At 47.3% G+C, this 18,886-nt stretch overlaps 1 pseudogene; it reads left to right on the top strand.

Moving 5' to 3' along the window:
• The window catches only part of LOC125434283, a 32,595-nt pseudogene extending 24,910 nt beyond the window's left edge, over positions 1–7,685 (top strand).
• Positions 7,686–18,886: the final 11,201 nt, after the last annotated feature.

Genomic DNA, 18,886 nt, shown 5'->3' with positions numbered 1-18,886 from the left:
AAAGCATGATATTAAAGAGAGATTGCCATAAAGTTTTGTTTCATTTGGGTGAGAGGACACTCAGCACATAATACTTCTCCTATTTACAAATATGAAAACAAATAATAATAGGAGCCAACAAACTCCTCCAGCGGATAGCATGACACTAATCCTACATCAAGTCTGCAGTGGGAGATTCCTCTGCCCGCCCCCCTTTCTCTGTCTTCTGTCAACGATGGAGACTTTCCCCTATTGTTCAGAGCCAGAACAAGGGCATGAGCCCCGCACCCCTGCCATGTCCCCGCCACGCCCTGGAATGCCCCTGCCATGTCCGTGCTATGCCCCCGCCACGGCATGCACTCGGTGTGTCACACACACACCGCTATTATTTGATTTTTAAAAAGTTGACCTCCAATCTGGTTCATGTGTTTTTTACGTTTAGTTTAATTGTTTTACTTGTTTTAAATATGTGTGTCTTTAACAGGGTGTTTAACTGTTTTTTGTTGTTTGCCCCTATGGGGATCCTAATTTGGATGGAAAGATGGCATAAAATGTTTTAGGTAAAGGAACAGGTACAAGCAGCAGGTCATTATTGACCTATGGAGTGACTTTTACAAGGGAGACCTTGTTTATGGGGTGGTTTGCCGTTGCCTTCCCCTATCACTAGGGGAAGAAAAGTCTGGTAAAGGAGCAGGTGCGAGTGTAACCCCCATGCTCAGAATGGGTTGACCCAGAAAGGGGTGGAGACTCAAAGCAGCAAGAGGCTGCAGACCTCATGTAGTTTGGAGGAGACGAGGCTACCAGACTTGGACCTTGATTTCTATAAGCCCTTAACACCTTGTTAAGGGTTTCTTTTTGTGGTTGTGATGGGTGGGGGGTTTGCTCCTGGAGCTAACCTTCAAATCATGTTAGAATCCCTGTTCCTGCCAAGCCCTTGGAGGTCTTCTAGGAGGCCAAACCCACTATGCTTCCAGAAAAAGAAATGGACTTGGCATTATAAGGACTTGAAATGAAACCTGAACAGGACCTTGAAGTGTGATGTTAAATGTTGATGTTTGATGTTATATGTTAAGAAAGTAAACCATTTTGTTTTTAAAATTTGTTGTTGCAAACTCATTCCAAGTTGTGCCCCACAGAACCCACAGGTAGAGGTTACACAAGCAGCAGGTCATTATTGACCCGTGGAGTGACTTTTACGAGGGAGACCTTGTTTATGGGGTGGTTTGACGTTGCCTTCCCCATCACTACCCTTTACCCACATTAGCTGGATCCTCATTTGATCTTGGAAAGACAGAAGGCTGAGTCAACTTTGAGCTGGCTACCTGAAACTGAATTACCACTCGGCACCACGGGGCTCCTGCAAAATGATTTGAATAATAATAATAAAGGGAGCATCCGTGCCCCAACGTTGGCTCGGCTAATTTGCAGCTCTCTCTTCTCCAAATACGAACGAGCTCTGGATTTTCTCTGAGCATGGCCCTGGGGGGAGTCATATTCCCCAGGCAGTGAGAGAGAAATGTCCTGCTATCGGGAGAATTAATTTTGGACTATTGCACAAGCCATAAGGTTAACAAAGGACGGCTTCCCAGTAATCATTCAGATATTTGCATTCGCTTTGTCCCAAGCACACATTATCTCAGTATGTCCTTTAAAAAGGCCCTTCTCTCTCTCATGAATCAAATTTGGAGTCATTTTCTTTTCATGTGCATGTATGCTTGAATGCATAAAGCAAGTAGATTATTTTTGAAGCAAGGAGACTATTTCTGGCATTTCTCCCATCCCTGGTTTTTGGTACCTCTGCCTGCTACACACAGGCCTTGGGCCATCCCTTACTTAGGGCCAGGATAATCCTGGTGGGGGGTAGCCCCCTAGGCTGGTACTTTTCCTGGTAGCAGCCAATCCAACTCTGGCTTCCTTGGCACAGACCACACATTATGTTGATGCAGAACTTGTTGAGGATGGGGGGGGAGGAAATAATTCTGGGGACATCACTAAAATTGTGATTCCTAAGTAGGGTTGTCAGTTCAGGTTGGAAAATACCTGGAGATTTTTTTGGGGGGGAGGGTGTGAAGCCTGAGGACAGCAGGCTGGGGGACGGGAGGGATTTTAATGGAGGATAATGCCATAGAGTCCACTTTCCAGAGCAACCGTTTTCTCCAGGTGAACCAATCTCTGTTGCTTGGAGATCAGTTGTAACCAGAGGCCTGTGGGGGGGGGCACATGACCAAATGGCGTGCGACCTAGCCACCAAGCCCCGCCCTGTCTCCCTGCAGGCTGATTCCTGAGTGGGGCGGGGCGGGGCGGGGCGGGTGGGGTTTGGCTACTGGTATTAATGTACCAGTGTCTCTGATATTCAATAGGCGTATACTCAAACAATTACAAAAAAGCTTTTATACTGTATAACATGAACAATATCTATACATAAATATATGGTAAACGATAAAGACTTCATGGTTAGAGTCAGAGGTGGGATCCAGCAGGTTCTCACAGGTTCCCAAGAGTAGGTTACTAATTATTTGTGTGTGCCGAGAGGGGGTTACTAATGGGTGATTTTGCCACGTGATTTTTGCCTTAGTTACGCCCCTCCTCTCAGCAGTAGTGCGCAGAACTTGAAGCAGTCTAGCAGGAAGTGCACCAGCGTGCGTGGCAGCCTGCGCCTGCGTGCATTCGTTTCCCACCCAAGGACCGGCGCAGCGGCTGCACCCTTGCCACAGCCCCGCCCAGCAATGCCCCGCACCCAGAATGCCCGCCCCCGCCCCCATCGTGCCCCGCCCAGCCCCATTGGCGCTACGCCACAGTTTGAATCCCACCACCATGGGAACCTGTTACTAAAATTTTTGGATCCCACCACTGGTTAGAGTATTAATGGAAAAATGGAAACAAGAAGGAATAACGGATCAAGAATATATGGTAACAATACTGGATAATGTAAATACGATAAAAATAGAGAGATATGCAGAACTCGAAAGAAAAGTAATATTGAAATGGTATAGAACTCCAAAACAGTTGGCATATATGATAAAGGGGTTTAGTCCAAAATGTTGGCATTGTGGAGGTAAAAATGCAATATATATACATATGTGGTTGGAATGTAAAGAGGTTAAACGATTTTGGGATCAGATTATAGAATATATAGAGAAGTATGCTAAAATTAACATATTGGTAAATGAAGATTTATTATTCATGGGGGTAATAGATAATAAAATACTAGAACAACGAAGAAAAAACATTTTATAAAATGATGATAAGAGCAGCCCATGCAGTAATTGCATTGGGATGGAAAAATAAAAAAAAGCAATGGACAGTATAGAAATGGTTGGAATATATATGGGAACAAATACAATTAGACCTTTTGGAAATAATGTCAAGAAAGCAAGTTTGGCAAGATAAACAAGTTGATATGATGAAGATTCGGGCTGAATTTGTAGAATGGAAGAAAGAAGTCGGAATCAAAGACGACAGATGGGAGAGAAGAGAAGAAAGGATGAATCTCCTGTTGCGCACTTAGAAAAAAATGAATGAACTTTGGGGTAGGGAGGGAAAAAGGGGAGAAAAGTATATTGAGGACGGATTACGATACTGGAATATATTTTTAAGAGTGATCCAAATATACAAATAAATTATAAAAAAATAAACAATATCTATACAGGCTTATTACAAAAAAACATAAACCAGTCCCTCTACAAAGAACTCACAACAAAATTAACAAACAACATCCGCAGTAGTTGAACGACTTTGTATCCTTCACAATGGCCCGTTACCTTGTAATCTTCCAAATATATCCTTTTCAAAAAAGGCCACACAAAATCTTTTTTGTGTGTGCTTATTTTGCTTAGCTATTTAAGAGCTAAGGGTAGAGAGCCCTTTGTACAGGAACTATTTGGTTCTGGTGGGTTTTCCGGGCTGTGTGGCCGTGGTCTGGTGGATCTTGTTCCTAACATTTCACCTGCATCTGTGGCTGGCATCTTCAGAGGTGTGTCACAGAGGGAAGTCTGTTACACACTGTGTCTCTCTGTGATACACCTCTGAAGATGCCAGCCACAGATGCAGGCGAAACGTTAGGAACAAGATCCACCGGACCACGGCCACACAGCCCAGAAAACCCACCAGAACCAATTGAATCCGGCTGTGAAAGCCTTCGACAATACAAGGAACTATTTGGTTTATTTTTCTTTGTAATAAGCCTGTGTAGATATTGTTTCTATTAAATAGTATAAAAGCTTATTTGTAATTGTTTGAGTATGCGCCTATTGCATATCAGAGACACTGGTACATTCATACCAGTAGCCATACAGGTGCTTTTTAGAGAGTTAACCCTTGAGAAACCTTCCCCACCTTCATTAGGGTTGAACCACTCAACTAAGTTGTAACTAAGTTCCCGCTGAATGTTCTTTCGTTCTAGGGCTCTTTGAAGCTACCAGCGATTTTTGGGAATCGGTGGATTCCACCACTGCCAGCCAAGGGAGCCTGGGACTCATATTTCCTGCATTGGCTTTCACACTGCTCAACACTCAGGAGGCAGGGGCATATGGCTTCCGGAACTGCATCCAGATGCCGGCATCCGGGATTTCTGGCGCATGCAGCGCTCCTGAAGTCCATCTCCAGCCGCGGACGACCTCCCCTCGCAACCGCCCTTCTGACAGTGGTCACCGTGTCCCACAACTCCATTCAGTCCCTGCCTCGTGGGAGCTTCCGCCACCTCCCGCAGCTGCGAATCCTGCAGCTCAGCTACAACAAAATGAAAAGGATAGAAGGTGGGGCCTTTGAAAACCTGACAGCCTTGAAGATCCTCAACCTGTCCGCCAATCATCTGGACAACGTCTCCAAGGGTGCGTTCCGTGGACTGGCCGGCCTCACCCACCTCCTCTTGCACAACAACTGGATGAAAACAATTCCTCCGGACACGTTCAGCCCGTTACTGAACCTTCGGAAACTGCAGCTCCAGTTTAACTACCTGAAGAGCTTTGATGAAGTGCTCCAGGGGGTCCAGAATCTGACCAGACTGGGTCATCTGGATCTGTCTTACAATAACTTTTCTTCCATGAAGTTAGCTGGTCGGCTTCCGGAGTCCCTCTCTACCCTCCTGCTTTGTAACAATTCCCTAAAAGGGATGGACGTGAGGGAGCGCGGGTTCCTGAGAAATGTGAAAACACTGGACCTGTCCTACAACAAGATCTCCAACGCCTCCTCCTTTGCTCATATCAATCTCCAGAACCTTACGACTCTGAAGCTGATGGGAAACGGGATAGATGTTTTCCAGCTCCTCAGTGTTTCCAATCTGCGGCCTTCCAGCTTGGACTACTCCGGATTGCACCTGCGCAACTCTTCCCAATTGGAAAAGGTGTGTCAGCATCTCAGGAATTCTAACCTTCCCTTGAATCTTAGTTTGCAGAGCAATGGCCTCAAGTACCTGAGCCGCCCAGCCTTCTCTGCGTGCCCTCCTATACAGCTGCTGGATCTCTCAAGGAACCGCCTCAAGACCGTGGGGTGCGTAGGAGACCTGTTCAATCGAACGGTACCCAATCAGCTGCAAACCTTGGTGGTTGAGCACAACCTGCTAAATGAACTACACCCCTGCTATGGCAGCACTGTCTTGCCAGAGCTAAAGAATATCTCTTTCCGCCAATCAGATGGCCTCTCGCTGGTCGCTCGGCTTTGACTCACGCGACCGAATCTGAAAAGGCCTCACCTCAACATCAACACGACACCTGCGGACGAATAACGAAGGCCTTGAAGGGTCTGAACGAGCTCGAAGAGCTGCGCTTGGACAACAACCTTCTCACCGATCTCTACAGACTCAGCTTCGACAAACTGACCAACCTCCGGACGCTTAATCTCCGGAACAATCACATTTCTGTCCTTCCCAAAACCTTCCACAGCCTTGGAAACCTCTGTATCTTGGACCTGGGGGGGAACAATATCCGCCGACTGACCAAGGGGTCGTTCGAGGGACTGGGGAATCTCTCGAACCTCTATCTGGACGGCAATCATATCGGGCACATTGCCTCGAATTATTTTGCTCCAGTGCAGGCCACTCTGAAAGTGCTAGACTTGCAGTATGTTCAGGATCACTCATACCATATCGAAGCGTAACACAACCTGCGGTAATTCTCCCTTGCGCTCCTGAGCAGAGTTTACGATCTTAAGCTTCAAGGTCAGCAACCTTACGGCTTGAAAATCATCCCGCCAAAGTTCTTCCGGGGCCTCGCATCCTTACGGGCCCTCTACCTGTCAGAGAACAAAATACTCTCCATTTCACCGGACGCCTTTGATGACCTAAGGCAGCTGAAGCATCTAACCTTGGCTGATAGCAGCAACGGCATGGGGAACCCTCCTCCAGGGATATTCAAAAATCTTAGAAGACTGACTACCCTCAACTTGGAGAATGCTGGCCTCCGCACTTTAACCCTGGACGTCTTTGGCAACCTCAGTAGTCTCCAAGCTCTCCTGCTCCTCAAAAACGAGCTGCAGACCATCAACAGCAGCGTGATGGAAAAGCTGACCTCGCTGAGATACCTTGACCTCCGCAAATGCCCACTGGCTTGCACCTGCGATAACATTTGGTTGCAGAAATGGCTGAACAACAGCCGAGTGCAGGTGGTTTACATGTACAATTACACCTGCAATTCCAGGCAGCACTCCAGATACATCTACGAAGTTTACGAATAATCTTGTCTGCTTCCAAGACGTGGGGAAGTATCTGTTTGCAGCCACCTTCCCCGTGCTGTTGCTCCAGATGCTACTGCCTATTCTCTATCGGCATACCTACTGGCACCTAAAATACCACTTATACATCTTGAGAGCCTGGGTCAACCATCGGTGGAGGCGGGAGGAAGGTAAGCATTACAAATTCGATGCCTTCGTCTCTTACAACTCCACGGACGAGAGCTGGGTGCTGGGGCAGTTGGTGCCCAGTCTGGAGAATGGAGAAGCTCCCATCTTCAGGCTATGTCTTCACCACCGGGACTTTCAACCGGGGAAGTACATCATAGATAATATAGTGGACAGCATCCACAATAGCCGCATACCATCTGCATCATCAGCCGGAACTACCTGCAAAGCGAGTGGTGCTCTATGGAGATCCAGTTGGCTAGCTACAGGCTCTTTGACGAACTGAAGGATGTCCTCATCCCTATTTTCCTGGAGGACGTTCCCAAGCGGGAACTTTCCGTCTACCACCGGATGCGGAAGGTGATGCTGAAGAAGACATACATCAGCTGGCCCTCAGACCCGGAGGCTCAGAAGCTGTTCTGGGCTAAACTGAGGTTGGCTCTGAAGGGCGGCCACTCAGATGAAGAGGACGGGGCCCACTGCTTTGAAAAAGAAGGGAAGCCCCTCTTGGAATTTTCTTCCACCATGGAATAGGCTGATTGGCTCCAAGACACTAGTGTACAGAAATCAACGTGGGAGGTGAATTTTGTAAGACAACACTGCCGGATGTTTCTTAAGCATCACGATGCTCATCGTTAAAACTGATGGAGCCGTGGCTTAGTGGTAGAACATCTGTTTGGCATTGAGAAGGTCCCAGGTTCCATCCCTGTCATCTCTAGTTGAAAGGACAAGGTAGGACAGTGGTGATAAAACCTACCCTGGCACGGGTGCCAGAGGTGGCACTCAGAGCCCTCTTTTGTGGGCATCGCCGAAACAGAGTCGCCTCTTCCTACACACCACACATCATATTATGTTTCCTTATTGCGGCATAAACAGAAAAAAGTTACATAAATCAGGAACAATACCTGCATGGATACACATGATAGGATAAAGGCCCTAATGGGAGGCACAACAAATGCTCGTTCTATTGTGGGAACTCTCAAGCTATCTCCGCACGATAGAATTGGCTTATCTCTTCAATGAAGACCCGGTCCGAAGTTGTTTAAACAATAGAGATAACTTCTAGTCAGATCAGGCAGCCCAGATAGGAAGAAAAAAATGTTAGTTGGTATATTTGTGATCTGATTATTTATCCAAATCTGAGATTTTTGCAGTGCAAGAGTTGGTGCAATAATAATATCTAGGGGGGGTTGCCTAAGCATGCTGGCCTCGATTATTAGCATTAAACCTAAGGACTCTAGTTTGGCAGGAGGCAGCATAGGTAACGCCTATTAGCCTGTTGAAACCCCAATTGATTTTCATGAGAAGAATAAAAGTGCAACGATTTACCTGGGAGTAGAAGCTCTGGTTCACGCTGGGCAATAAGGCTTGGTTCTGGAAGTAAAGCCCTCCTAGGGTTGTGTGATTCACCTGTTGAAGAGTTGCATGGGGCTTCAAAGCAAAGCCACTGACTACCACCAAGCTTATTCTCGAAGTAATCCGAAGTTCTCGAGCCAACTGTTTTTTCTAAAGCTCAAAACCTCAGCATTCAGATTTCAAATTGTTGTGTTGGCATTTTGCGATGAGCAAATGGGTTTTGGGTTGCAATTTGGGCACTCAAAAGGTTTGCCATCACTGGGGTAGGAGGTAGGAGGTGACGTGAAAACCCATGCAAGAGACCCCAGAGAGCCTCTGCCAAAGTGGATCAAAGGGCTGAGTCAGTGCAAAGTAGATTCATATTGTGTTCATACTCAGGGACCTCGCTTAAGCAAATACAGTGAGTCTCTCTGTATGTGCTCTGCATGCTCTTCAAGATTTCTGTGAGTGAAAGTTGAGGGCCAAACTTGGCATGGTGGGCATCCACAGGTCCAACCCGTGGTCATGTCGAAGCCGGCCTCGGTATCCAAGAGATGGTAGAGTGACCCCACACCTGCAACGGGCCTACAAGCACAGCTTTTACTCCTTCCATAGAAAAAATGGAAACCATTGGTTCTTTGATGTGGGAGAAAGTAAAGGGGTGAACCGTGGGAGGACACTGGAAAACTCTAATCTGGAGGAACCGGGTTTGATTCCCCGTTCTGCCGCATGAGCTGTGGAGGCTTATCTGGGAAACTAGATTAGACTGTGCACTCCAACACACCAGCTGGGTGACCTCTTGGGCTCGTCACAGTTCTTCCGAGCTCTCTCAGCCCCACCTACCTCAGCAGCCGCGAGCAGGAGGGGGGGAAGGGAACGGAGCTTGTAAGTCCCCTTTGAGTCTCCCTTTGCAGGAGAGCTGTGGGATATAAATCCAAACTTCCTCCTCCTCCCTCCTCCTTCTCTCCTTCCTTCTCCTTCTCCTTCTCCTTCTCCTTCTCCTTTTTCTTTTTCTTTTTCTTCTTCTTCTTTTTCTTCTTCTTTTTCTTTTTCTTCTTCTTTTTCTTCTTCTTCTTCTTCTTCTTCTTCCTTACAGGAGAGAAAGGGGGGATATAAATCCTACTCTTTTTATGTTTGTTAATCTTTGGTATTCCATAACTTTGGTATTCTGGCGACCCCAGCAATAAAACACTGGGATAGAACACTGCCTAAGACAAAACTAAAATGATAATGTGTTAAGAGCTGTCCAGAGTAAAGCCATTTAAGCTTGGCGACAACACGCGAATGAATGACCTCCAAAAATGTTCTAGCGGTAACAGGGTAGCTCAGATCTCACAAACTGAGGGGTGCGGCTTCCTCAGTTGAATCCATCCATCTTCTACTGGATCTTCTTTTCCTGCTGCCTTTCAGTTGTTCTTAGAACAGGGGTCACCGTATCCTGCAGCTCCAGATGTTCATGGATCGGCAATTCCCATCAGCCCCCCGCCAGTATGGCTGATGGGAAATTGCAGTCCACTTAACATCTGGAGTATTACCAGGTTGCAGACCCCGTTCCCAGAATTAACGTGATTTTCACCTTCTCATGATGTGACCTAAGGAACTACCAGCCAGCCTCGGTTTAGTCATTTCAACTTCTCGGGAGGGTTCAAGCTTGATTTGATGTAAAATCAACTTCTCTGTCTTTTTGGCAGCCTGTGGAGAACATAAATGAAACCGACTGTTGTGGTGTTGTTGAAGGCTTTCATAGCCGGATTCAACTGGTTGTTGTGGGTTTTCTGGGTTGTGTGGCCGCGGTTCGGTCGTGATCTTAGCCCTTTAACGCCGCCTGCATCTGTGGCTGGCATCTTCAGAGGTGTATCACTGTCAGGGTAAAGTTACCATTCAAGACACGCAAGGCTCTAATACAACGCACTTTCGCTGCTTTCAGGAGCTACTTTTGAAGCGGAATGGCGAAAACAGCTGCAGCAGCTTGAAGGTGCATGGCCCTATTTTATGCAGCGATATGAGCCTAACAGACTCTCTGTGATACACTCCTCTGAAGATGTCAGCCACAGAATCTGGCGGAAACGTCCTCCTGAACAGATCTACCAGACCATGATCATTAAAGCCTGAAAACCCACAACAACTAGCTGTTGTGGGTTTTTCTGGGCTGTGAGGCCATGGTCTGGTAGTTTTGTTCCTAAGGTTTACCAAATCCGAATTTTACCAAATCGGGCTTCTTACCAAATCGGCTGGGCAGCGCAAGTAAGCCGAAGTAAAGTAGGCAAGTGCGGGCATTAGTAAGTAAGTAAGTAAGTAAGTAAGTAAGTAAGTAAGTAAGGTTGCTATGGCCAGCGTCTTCAGAGGCATGTCATGGTAAGATGTGTTTCTCTCCACGGCACAAAGAGAAACACATAAACTGTGCCATAGACAAAAACACATGTTGCTGTGACGTGTCTCTGAAGATGTCTGCCATCGAGGCGGGCGAAACGACCAGACCCCGGCCCAGAGAACATACGGCATCCAGTTGATTCCGGCCGTGAAAGCCTTTGACAATACATCAATGAAACATCAGGGCAGCCAAATGATGAATTTTGAACAAGAACGTTTACATGTCGCATGCTCTAAAAATGCACGTCTCGATCCTTCACAAACCGGTTCATTCTTACTAGCCTTCCTCACACTACCCAAAAGGAGAATGTCATGGTGTGCTCACTCTGAGTAATCCGACCTGAGTCCAAGTGAGAAAGGTGGCCCATAAATAATATAACTAAGGGCCTTTCCCCACTTACCTTAAGCCCCGCGCTACTCTCCTCAAGTAGCCTGGGGTCTCCCTGCACTCCCCACGACAGGGGCGGCGACAGCGCAGGGCAGGGCTGAGAGCAGCGCGCGGGGCAGGGACGACAGCGCAGGGCAGGGCTGAGAGCAGCGCACGGCATAGGGGGAATCCCTGTGAGTGGGGAAACACGCTAAAATAAAAGAAAACGGTAAATGTTGGCTACCCAGAGATGACGCTCACTATGCAGAGAGAAGAACTTGGAGAATCAGAACGCAAAAAGAAAAGAGCAGGACTCCCTTTGATAAACGCTTTGCTCTTGCAGGAGTACTAATTTCAGGGCTTGTTGAAGTTGCAGAAATTACAGCCAGCCTGCTGCTCCAGCCTTAACCACAATTAACCTTTGGGAAGGAGAGGGTTATGATCTCTGCAGAAGGTGTGTTGCATGTCTCCCACAAGGATGCGCGGCCAGCCTGTCCTCTGCAAAATCCCTCGGGGCCTTCTCTCTTAATTTATGAACTAAGCTTCTCATGGAACTGCAACTACTGTCCGGACTCAGAGGTGTACAGTCTACAGGAACATGGGGTCACCTGTGCCCTTTGGCGCATGCCTTTCAATCACATGGGGGGGCACCGAGTGGGGGGAGGCCCAGCCACATGCTGCAGATCCCCACCCCCCGCCTCCCTGCAGGCTGTCTCCTGCCCTGCAGGGAGGCGGGGGGCGAGGGTGCCCCCGTGCTCATGGGCATGGCTAATGGGTGCTGAGCCCCACTCCAAGCAGGGGCAGCCCCACCCCGAGGCCCACCCCTGAGCCCCACCTTGGAGCACGGGGGTGGGGGCTGTCCAGAGAAGGAGTTGTCCCTGGGTGTCCTTTCCCCCCGATATGCCTCTGTCCGGACTAGAGAGATTTATTCCCCTGGAGGAAATGACAGCTTCACAGGGCGGAGCCTACGGCATCATGTGCCTGCTGAGCTCCTTCCTCTTTCCAAATTCCACCCTCTGCAGGTCCCAGATCTCCAGGAAACTCCCAGCTCAGAGTTGGCAGCCCTAGCTGTTCATCAGCCTTTCTTCTCCAGTCACGATCTGGCCCAGAAAATAGTCTACTTGGTTGAGAATGCTGCAGCCAGATTGCTATTTAGGAATGATTACCGAGACCAATATTATGAGTATTTTAAGAAAGCTTGCTAGTTTCTGTGCCAACTTCAAGATGCTGAAAGCAGCGTGGTGGAGTGATTGAGAGTGGCGGATTCTAATAGGGAGGACCAGGTTGGATTCTCCACTCCACCATGAGTGGTGGAGTGGTGGACTCTAACCTGGTAAACTGGATTTGTTTCCCCGCTCCTACACATGAAGCCTGCTGGGTGGCCCGGGGCAAGTCGCAGTTAAGCTTGGGCAACTCTACCTACAGCCCTCGGGCTCTTACCTCTCTAGGTGCCTGTTGTGGGGACAGGAAGGGAAAGGAGTTTGTAAGCCACTTTGAGACTCCTTACAGTTAGTAGTAGTTGTAAAGCCTTTATTGGCATTGTAAATTACAGTAAAACATTTATCAATTTAAAAAACTAGAATGCATCAAATATATACACATACAAGTTGTTCCTATGAGTTCTGTTTGCAATTCCAGCTCTTATCAATATAAAGCCCAAACGTGATCACCAAAAGCTACAAAGCTACAATCCACAAGTGCTTCCTTTTGTACAGTTCATATAAAAAGTGACACCTGATAATGAGACTGCAACATCTTTTTAGAAGTCCTCTGCACTTGCTTGGGTTGGGTTATCAGGGGTCTTAGGTTTGGTTTCAAAAAGAACTGTTTTCCGACATATTAAGAAGTATTGATAGGGTGCTCAAGAAGAAGTGTTATAGATTTCCAAATCTAGCATGGGATAAATAATACTACTAGTTAGGAAAAAATACACAGTGAACTGAAACATAAATCTTCAGTTCCTAAGCTCAATTAGTAGACACAGAATACCAGTAGTCATTAAATAATGTGGCCAGCAGTATTGATATATTCATAGTAAATAAAAGGCCTCCGGGGAGCACAGACTCCTTACAGTTAAGAAAAGTGGGGTATAAATCCAAACTCCTCCTCCTCCTCCTCCTCCTCCTCCTCCTCCTCCTCCTCCTTCTTCTTCTTCTTCTTCTTCTTCTTCGTTATTGCTCTGAATGGTCATGTGGACGCAACCCTTTAAAAAGTACTGTGTGGTTCAACCCACAGTCCAGGATAGTTAAAGGATCTACTTCTTCCCATATGTTCCTCCTGACAATTAAAATGTTCTGGAGGAACCTTTCTTTGTGGTCACCGCCCTCCCAACCTCTAAATCAAGGTCACGCAAGAGGAGGCCTTTGAGATGTCCTACCATCCACTGAGATGTCCTACCTCCCGAATTCCCTGCCAGAAGAGTTACCCCCAAAGGCCTGGTATGGCTAGTTTTAGGTCCCAGGTGAAACAATCCACTTTGGCCAGACATTCTTCTCCTGCCCCCAATTTCTTGTTAAACTACAGGATGGTAGTTCTGCTAATTTTAGGTATTTTTAAAGAGCTAGTTGGCTACTGCTATTGAATATCTTATCCATTCTATAATATATACATCAGTGATGGCGAACCTTTTCGAGACTGAGTGCCCAAACTGCAACCCAAAACCCACTTATTTATCACAAAGTGCCAACACTACAATTCAACCTGAATACTAAGGTTTTAGTTTAGAAAAAACGGTTGGCTCAGAGGCGTGCGTTACTCGGGAGCAAGCTTGGTGGTAGTCGATGGCTTTGCTTTGAAGCAACCATGTAACTCTTCCAATGGGTGAATCACGACCCTAGGAGGGTTTACTCAGAAGCAAGCCCCATTGCCAGCAACCAAGCTTACTCCCAGGTAAAGGATCGCGCTTTAGTTCTTCGCATGAAAATCAGTGGGGTTTAACAGCACTTAACTGTGTTACCTACACTGCTTCCCCAAAACAAGGTCTTAGGTTTAATGCTAATAATTGAGCCCAGCAGCCCAGAACAAAGCCTAGATCAGTATTATTATTGTTATTATTATTGGGGGGGTGTGTGGCCAGGGGGGGGGGGCAACTCTGCACGTGCCCACAGAGAGGGCTCTGAGTGCCACCTCTGGCACCCGTGCCATAGGTTCGCCACCACTGATATAGATAGTATTTTTTTCCTTGTATATATATCCCTCTTGTGTATTCTGTCCTTTTAATGATTTGAAATCCATGTTGTGAGTCTGTACCACTTAAGACTGTATAAATCCATGAACAAAATAAAATGAGCACTCCTAAGAGTCCAGAATCCCCTCCCCCCCTTTTCTGGTGTGTGTGGCAATGTGGGAAGTTAAGAACTGGGGAGGCTGAGATCGCTGCGCTGATTAATGTGCTAGCTGGGACTCTTGTGACAGCACTGACGTGTAGCTGCCACTTAACTGGTGCTTATCAAACCATAGGCACACCTTGTGAACCTGTTCAGAGCTTAAGGGTATAAGCCAGGGGTGTCCAATTGGCCATGCCAGCAGGGGCTTATGGGAATTGTAGTCCATGAACATCTGAAGTGCCAGAGTTGGACACCCCTGGTATAAGCTTTCAAGAGTCAAAACACCCTTTGTTTCAGCTTCAACCCTTGAAAGTTCATACCCACCCACCCACCCCAATCCCATTTGGTGTCAAGCTAGCTCTTCTACTGCAGACCAACATGTTTATCGTCCTAAAAGTACGTTCACTTCCTGACAGCCAGAACTTTCTGCAGATTGGAGATTGTCACTTCCTGACAGCCAGAACTTTCTGCCCATCGGTCCCTGTTCTTGGAGATCAGGCTGCAATTATCCGACCACTTGAGAGCTACATTGTGTACATGCAGCATGCTCCAGGGCATTTTATTGTTATGGAATTAGTGCAGACTATCCATTCTGAGGTTATGCAACGGTGTCAACGCTACAACTTTTGACGTGGGTGCTGCACTAGTACTGAAGCTCCTGCAAGTTGAACGAAGTGGGCCGCTCTGTTTTCTGATTTTTGGACATTTGCACGCCATCTCTCCAGCCCTTACAAACTAAAATGTGACAACGTAAAGCATTAAGAATTATTAATTAAAAATTCAGCCTTAAAAGCCCAACCAGGGCATAAAACACGGAGCAGCTTGGGAAAGAATGTGAGCCTTTCCAGGCTAAAAACACAACCAGAATAGCACTTAAAAGAAAGGAACCGCTTCATTCACGTGTGTCAAACTCGCAGCCCTCCAGGTGTTATGGACTACAGTTCTCATCATCCCCAGCCAGCATCATGCTGGCAAGGGATGATGGGAACTGCAGTCCGTAACATCTGGAGGGCCGCGAGTTTAATTAATCTATCAATGGTAACGTTGGCTATTTCTGGTTTAGGGTAGATCAACCGGGGAAGGAGGGTGGGAAGGCCTGGTATGGTATAGCTCCATGGTGGCGAACCTTTGGCACTCCAGATGTTATGGACTACAGTTCTCATCATCCCTTGCCAGCATGATGCTGGCAAGGGATGATGGGAACTGCAGTCCATAGCATCTGGAGGGCTGCGAGTTTAATTAATCTATCAATGAATGGTAACGTTGGCTATTTCTGGTTTAGGGTAGATCAACCAGGGAAGGAGGGTGGGAAGGCCTGGTATGGTATAGCTCCATGGTGGTGAACCTTTGGCACTCCAGATGTTATGGACTACAATTCCCATCAGCCCCTTCCAGCATGGCCAATTGGCCATGCTGGCAGGGGCTGATGGGAATTGTAGTCCATAACATCTGGAGTGCCAAAGGTTCGCCACCACTGGTAGCTCAAGGCTCCCCGACCTCTTTGAGCCTGTGGGCACATTTGGAATTCTGACAGGGCACGTTGGGCACAGCAACAAAATGGCTGCCACAGGTGGAATCAACCACATAATATCGCCACAGCTTAGCTTCAATAGCAAGGGGCAGATCCATGTGTTGTGGTGGCAGCTGCCGCCAAAGCAACATTTTAAAAAATCCGCACAGCCGATCAAATCTGCACTGTTTAATCAACGTCCTGACAACGTCCTACAAATGCTTGCTGGGCATTAGAAAAGGTGCTGGCACCCAAGAGCGCCCTCTTGAGGACTTCTGGGATAGCTCTCACAGAGCTCATCCAGAATGTTACGGTGACAGAAAGACAGGACGGTTGCGTCAAGATTGAATTATGTGAAGCCAAGCAGTGCGGAGAGCTAAATTTAACTCCCGCTTACCCCTCCAAGCTTATTTTCGCCACGAGGAAGAGAACCGTTCCTGTTGATTTCACTGCCTGAAATGTCCTAGGCTTGTAAGGGGATTGGGAAACAGCGGCTAACTGCGGTCGTCAGCTCTGGTCACTGCACACCCCAGGGAAACAATGAGTCGCATGACTGTGCCGTCTTTCATGCACAAGACTGAACGGAGAGGAACAGGAAATGTTCAGGGAGAAGAACGACTCCATGCCCGAGAAATGGAAACCCAGGCTGGCCAATCAAATCCAAGGTGTCGCACTTTGTGAGACTGACTTCCAGGAAGAAGTGTGGACTGTAATCAAGCAGGATTTAATTAATTAACGTATCTATATGCTATTCTCGCTGCAAGGTGGTTGGGACGGTATTTACAAAGGTTATTTAACATATGTACTCGAATATAAGTCAAGTTTTTCAGCACATTTTTTGTGCTGAAAAAAGCCCCCCTCGACTTATACTCCAGTATATACGGTAATTTCCTCAGCTCTAACAGCGAAACAGAAACTTCTTTGCAGCAGACAGAAAACTTGGTATCTCTCAAACTACTGGTATGTTTTTCTGATTTCTCCTAACAGCTTTGGCTCCACTTACAGAGCTAGTTTGCTGTTTTTCTTTGAAATAAATATTCAAAAACATTTAACCTACTGATGCCTCAATTAATGTAATTTTATTGGTATCTATTTTTATTTTTGAAATTTACCAGTAGCTGCTGCATTTCCCACCCTAGACTTATACTTGAGTCAATAAGTTTTCCCAGGTTTTTGTGGTAAAATTAGGTGCCTCGACTTATATTCCGGTCGACTTATACTCGAGTATATGCAGTAATTTTACCTTCCCAACACGTCACATCACAGCTTCACGTTTAGTTCCTGGCTACAGAGCAAGACCTGTGATTGCTAGTGTTGTGTAGTACTGTGTAGTGGTGAGAGGGTTGGACTAGGATCTGGATTGGGCTCAAATCCCAATTCTGCAATGGAAGCTTAATATGGAAACATAGAGCTGAAAGATACACCAAGAAGTCATCTAGTCCAACCCGCTGTACAATGCAGGAAATTCACAACTACTCCCCCCCCCCTCCTCCAGTGACCACTGCTCTATGGCCAGAGGAAGGCAAAACATTTCCAGGATCAGAGGTGGGATCCAGCAGGTTCTCACAGGTTCCTGAGAGTAACTTACTAATTATTTGTGTGTGCCGAGAGGGGGTTACTAATTGGTGTTTTTGCCACATGATTTCTGCCTTAGTTACGCCCCTCCTCTCAGCAGTAGTGCGCAGAACTTGAAGCAGTCTAGCAGGAGGTGCACCGGCGTGTGTGGCAGCCTGCGCCTGCGTGCATTCGTTTCCTGCCCAAGGACCGGCGCAGCGGCTGCGTCCTTGCCACAGCCCCCCCAGGAATGCCCCGCCCCGGAATGCCCAGCCACGCCCACGTCATGCCCCGCCCAGCCCCATTGGCGCTACGCCACAGTTTGAATCCCACCACCTTGGGAACCTGTTACTAAATTTTTTGGATCCCACAACTGTCCAGGATCCCTCGGCCAATCTGACTTGGAAGAAAATTCCTCTTGACCCCAAAAGTGGCAATCAGCATTACCCTGGGCATGTAAGGAAGGGCCCAAGAGCCAAGCACTGAGTCATCCCTTACTGCCCTCCCTCTCATGATCTGCCTGATCTCACAGAAATCAGCACTGCTGTCAGATGGCCATCAAGCCTTCAAAGAAAGAGAGTCCACCACCTCCTGAGGAAGCCTGTTGTATTGAGGAACTGCTCTGTCAGGAAGCTCTTCCTAATGTTTAGCTGAAAACTCTCTTGGTTTAATTTGAACCCCTTGGATCTAGTCCAGTGTTCTTGAGCAAGAAAAAACATAGAATCATAGAGCCGGTGAAAACAATGTTTTTGAAAAACCTTGCTCATTGAGTGAGTTTCAAAAACTAGGGCAGGGGAAAGCATGGTGCTGCCTCGTTTTGGAGGTGGCAGCCATACAAAGTGTGCCCCAGGAACGGTGTTTTCACTGTGCCTGGGGTGCTGTTTTTGGCCCGTGCAGAAAGGCCCTTAGATTTGTATTATTAGCTCTATATCTCAGTTGGGGCAAGAGTTCCCATGTGACTGAGCCCGGTAAGAGCCAATAAGGGGTTGTGGTTCAGGATTAGTTTCTGTTTAATACGGAGTACACGCGTGCCACTTTTTGCAAGTCAAATGTACCCCATACGCACCCTTCTATTTAACTTCTGGCACGTCAAGCCACTCCATTAGGAAACAACCTGCTCAAGGAATTTTCTGGGTTTGAAATAAAGGAACATTAACATAAAATGCAAGTTGAGAGAAAGATGTTTGCTTATTGACCAGAGAGTCCAAGCCAGACGAACAGCAACTGGCTACAGACAGAATCTTCTGCAACCCATTTAACTACTCCAAGCTTATTTCTTCTATGTGGAAGGAGCAGCAGTGGCGTAGGAGGTTAAGAGCTCGTGTATCTAATCTGGAGGGACTGGGTTTGATTCCCACCTCTGCCACCTGAGCTGTGGAGGCTTATCTGGGGAATTCAGATTAGCCTGTACACTCCCACACACACCAGCTGCGTGACCTTGGGCTAGTCACAGCTTCTCGGAGCTCTCTCAGCCCCACCTACCTCACAGGGTGTTTTGAAGTCGGCCCGCGAGGGTCGCGAGGAAGAGGTGAGACGCAGCGATATCATCCGGTGGAGAGAGCCAGTGGCAGGAAGCGTGATCCGGTGGATCTGGCAACTCTGCCGTGGTCTGGT

Source organism: Sphaerodactylus townsendi, linkage group LG06 (assembly GCF_021028975.2).
Source record: "Sphaerodactylus townsendi isolate TG3544 linkage group LG06, MPM_Stown_v2.3, whole genome shotgun sequence".
Lineage (NCBI taxonomy): Eukaryota > Metazoa > Chordata > Lepidosauria > Squamata > Sphaerodactylidae > Sphaerodactylus > Sphaerodactylus townsendi.
This window is presented reverse-complemented; position numbering and strand designations above follow the sequence as displayed.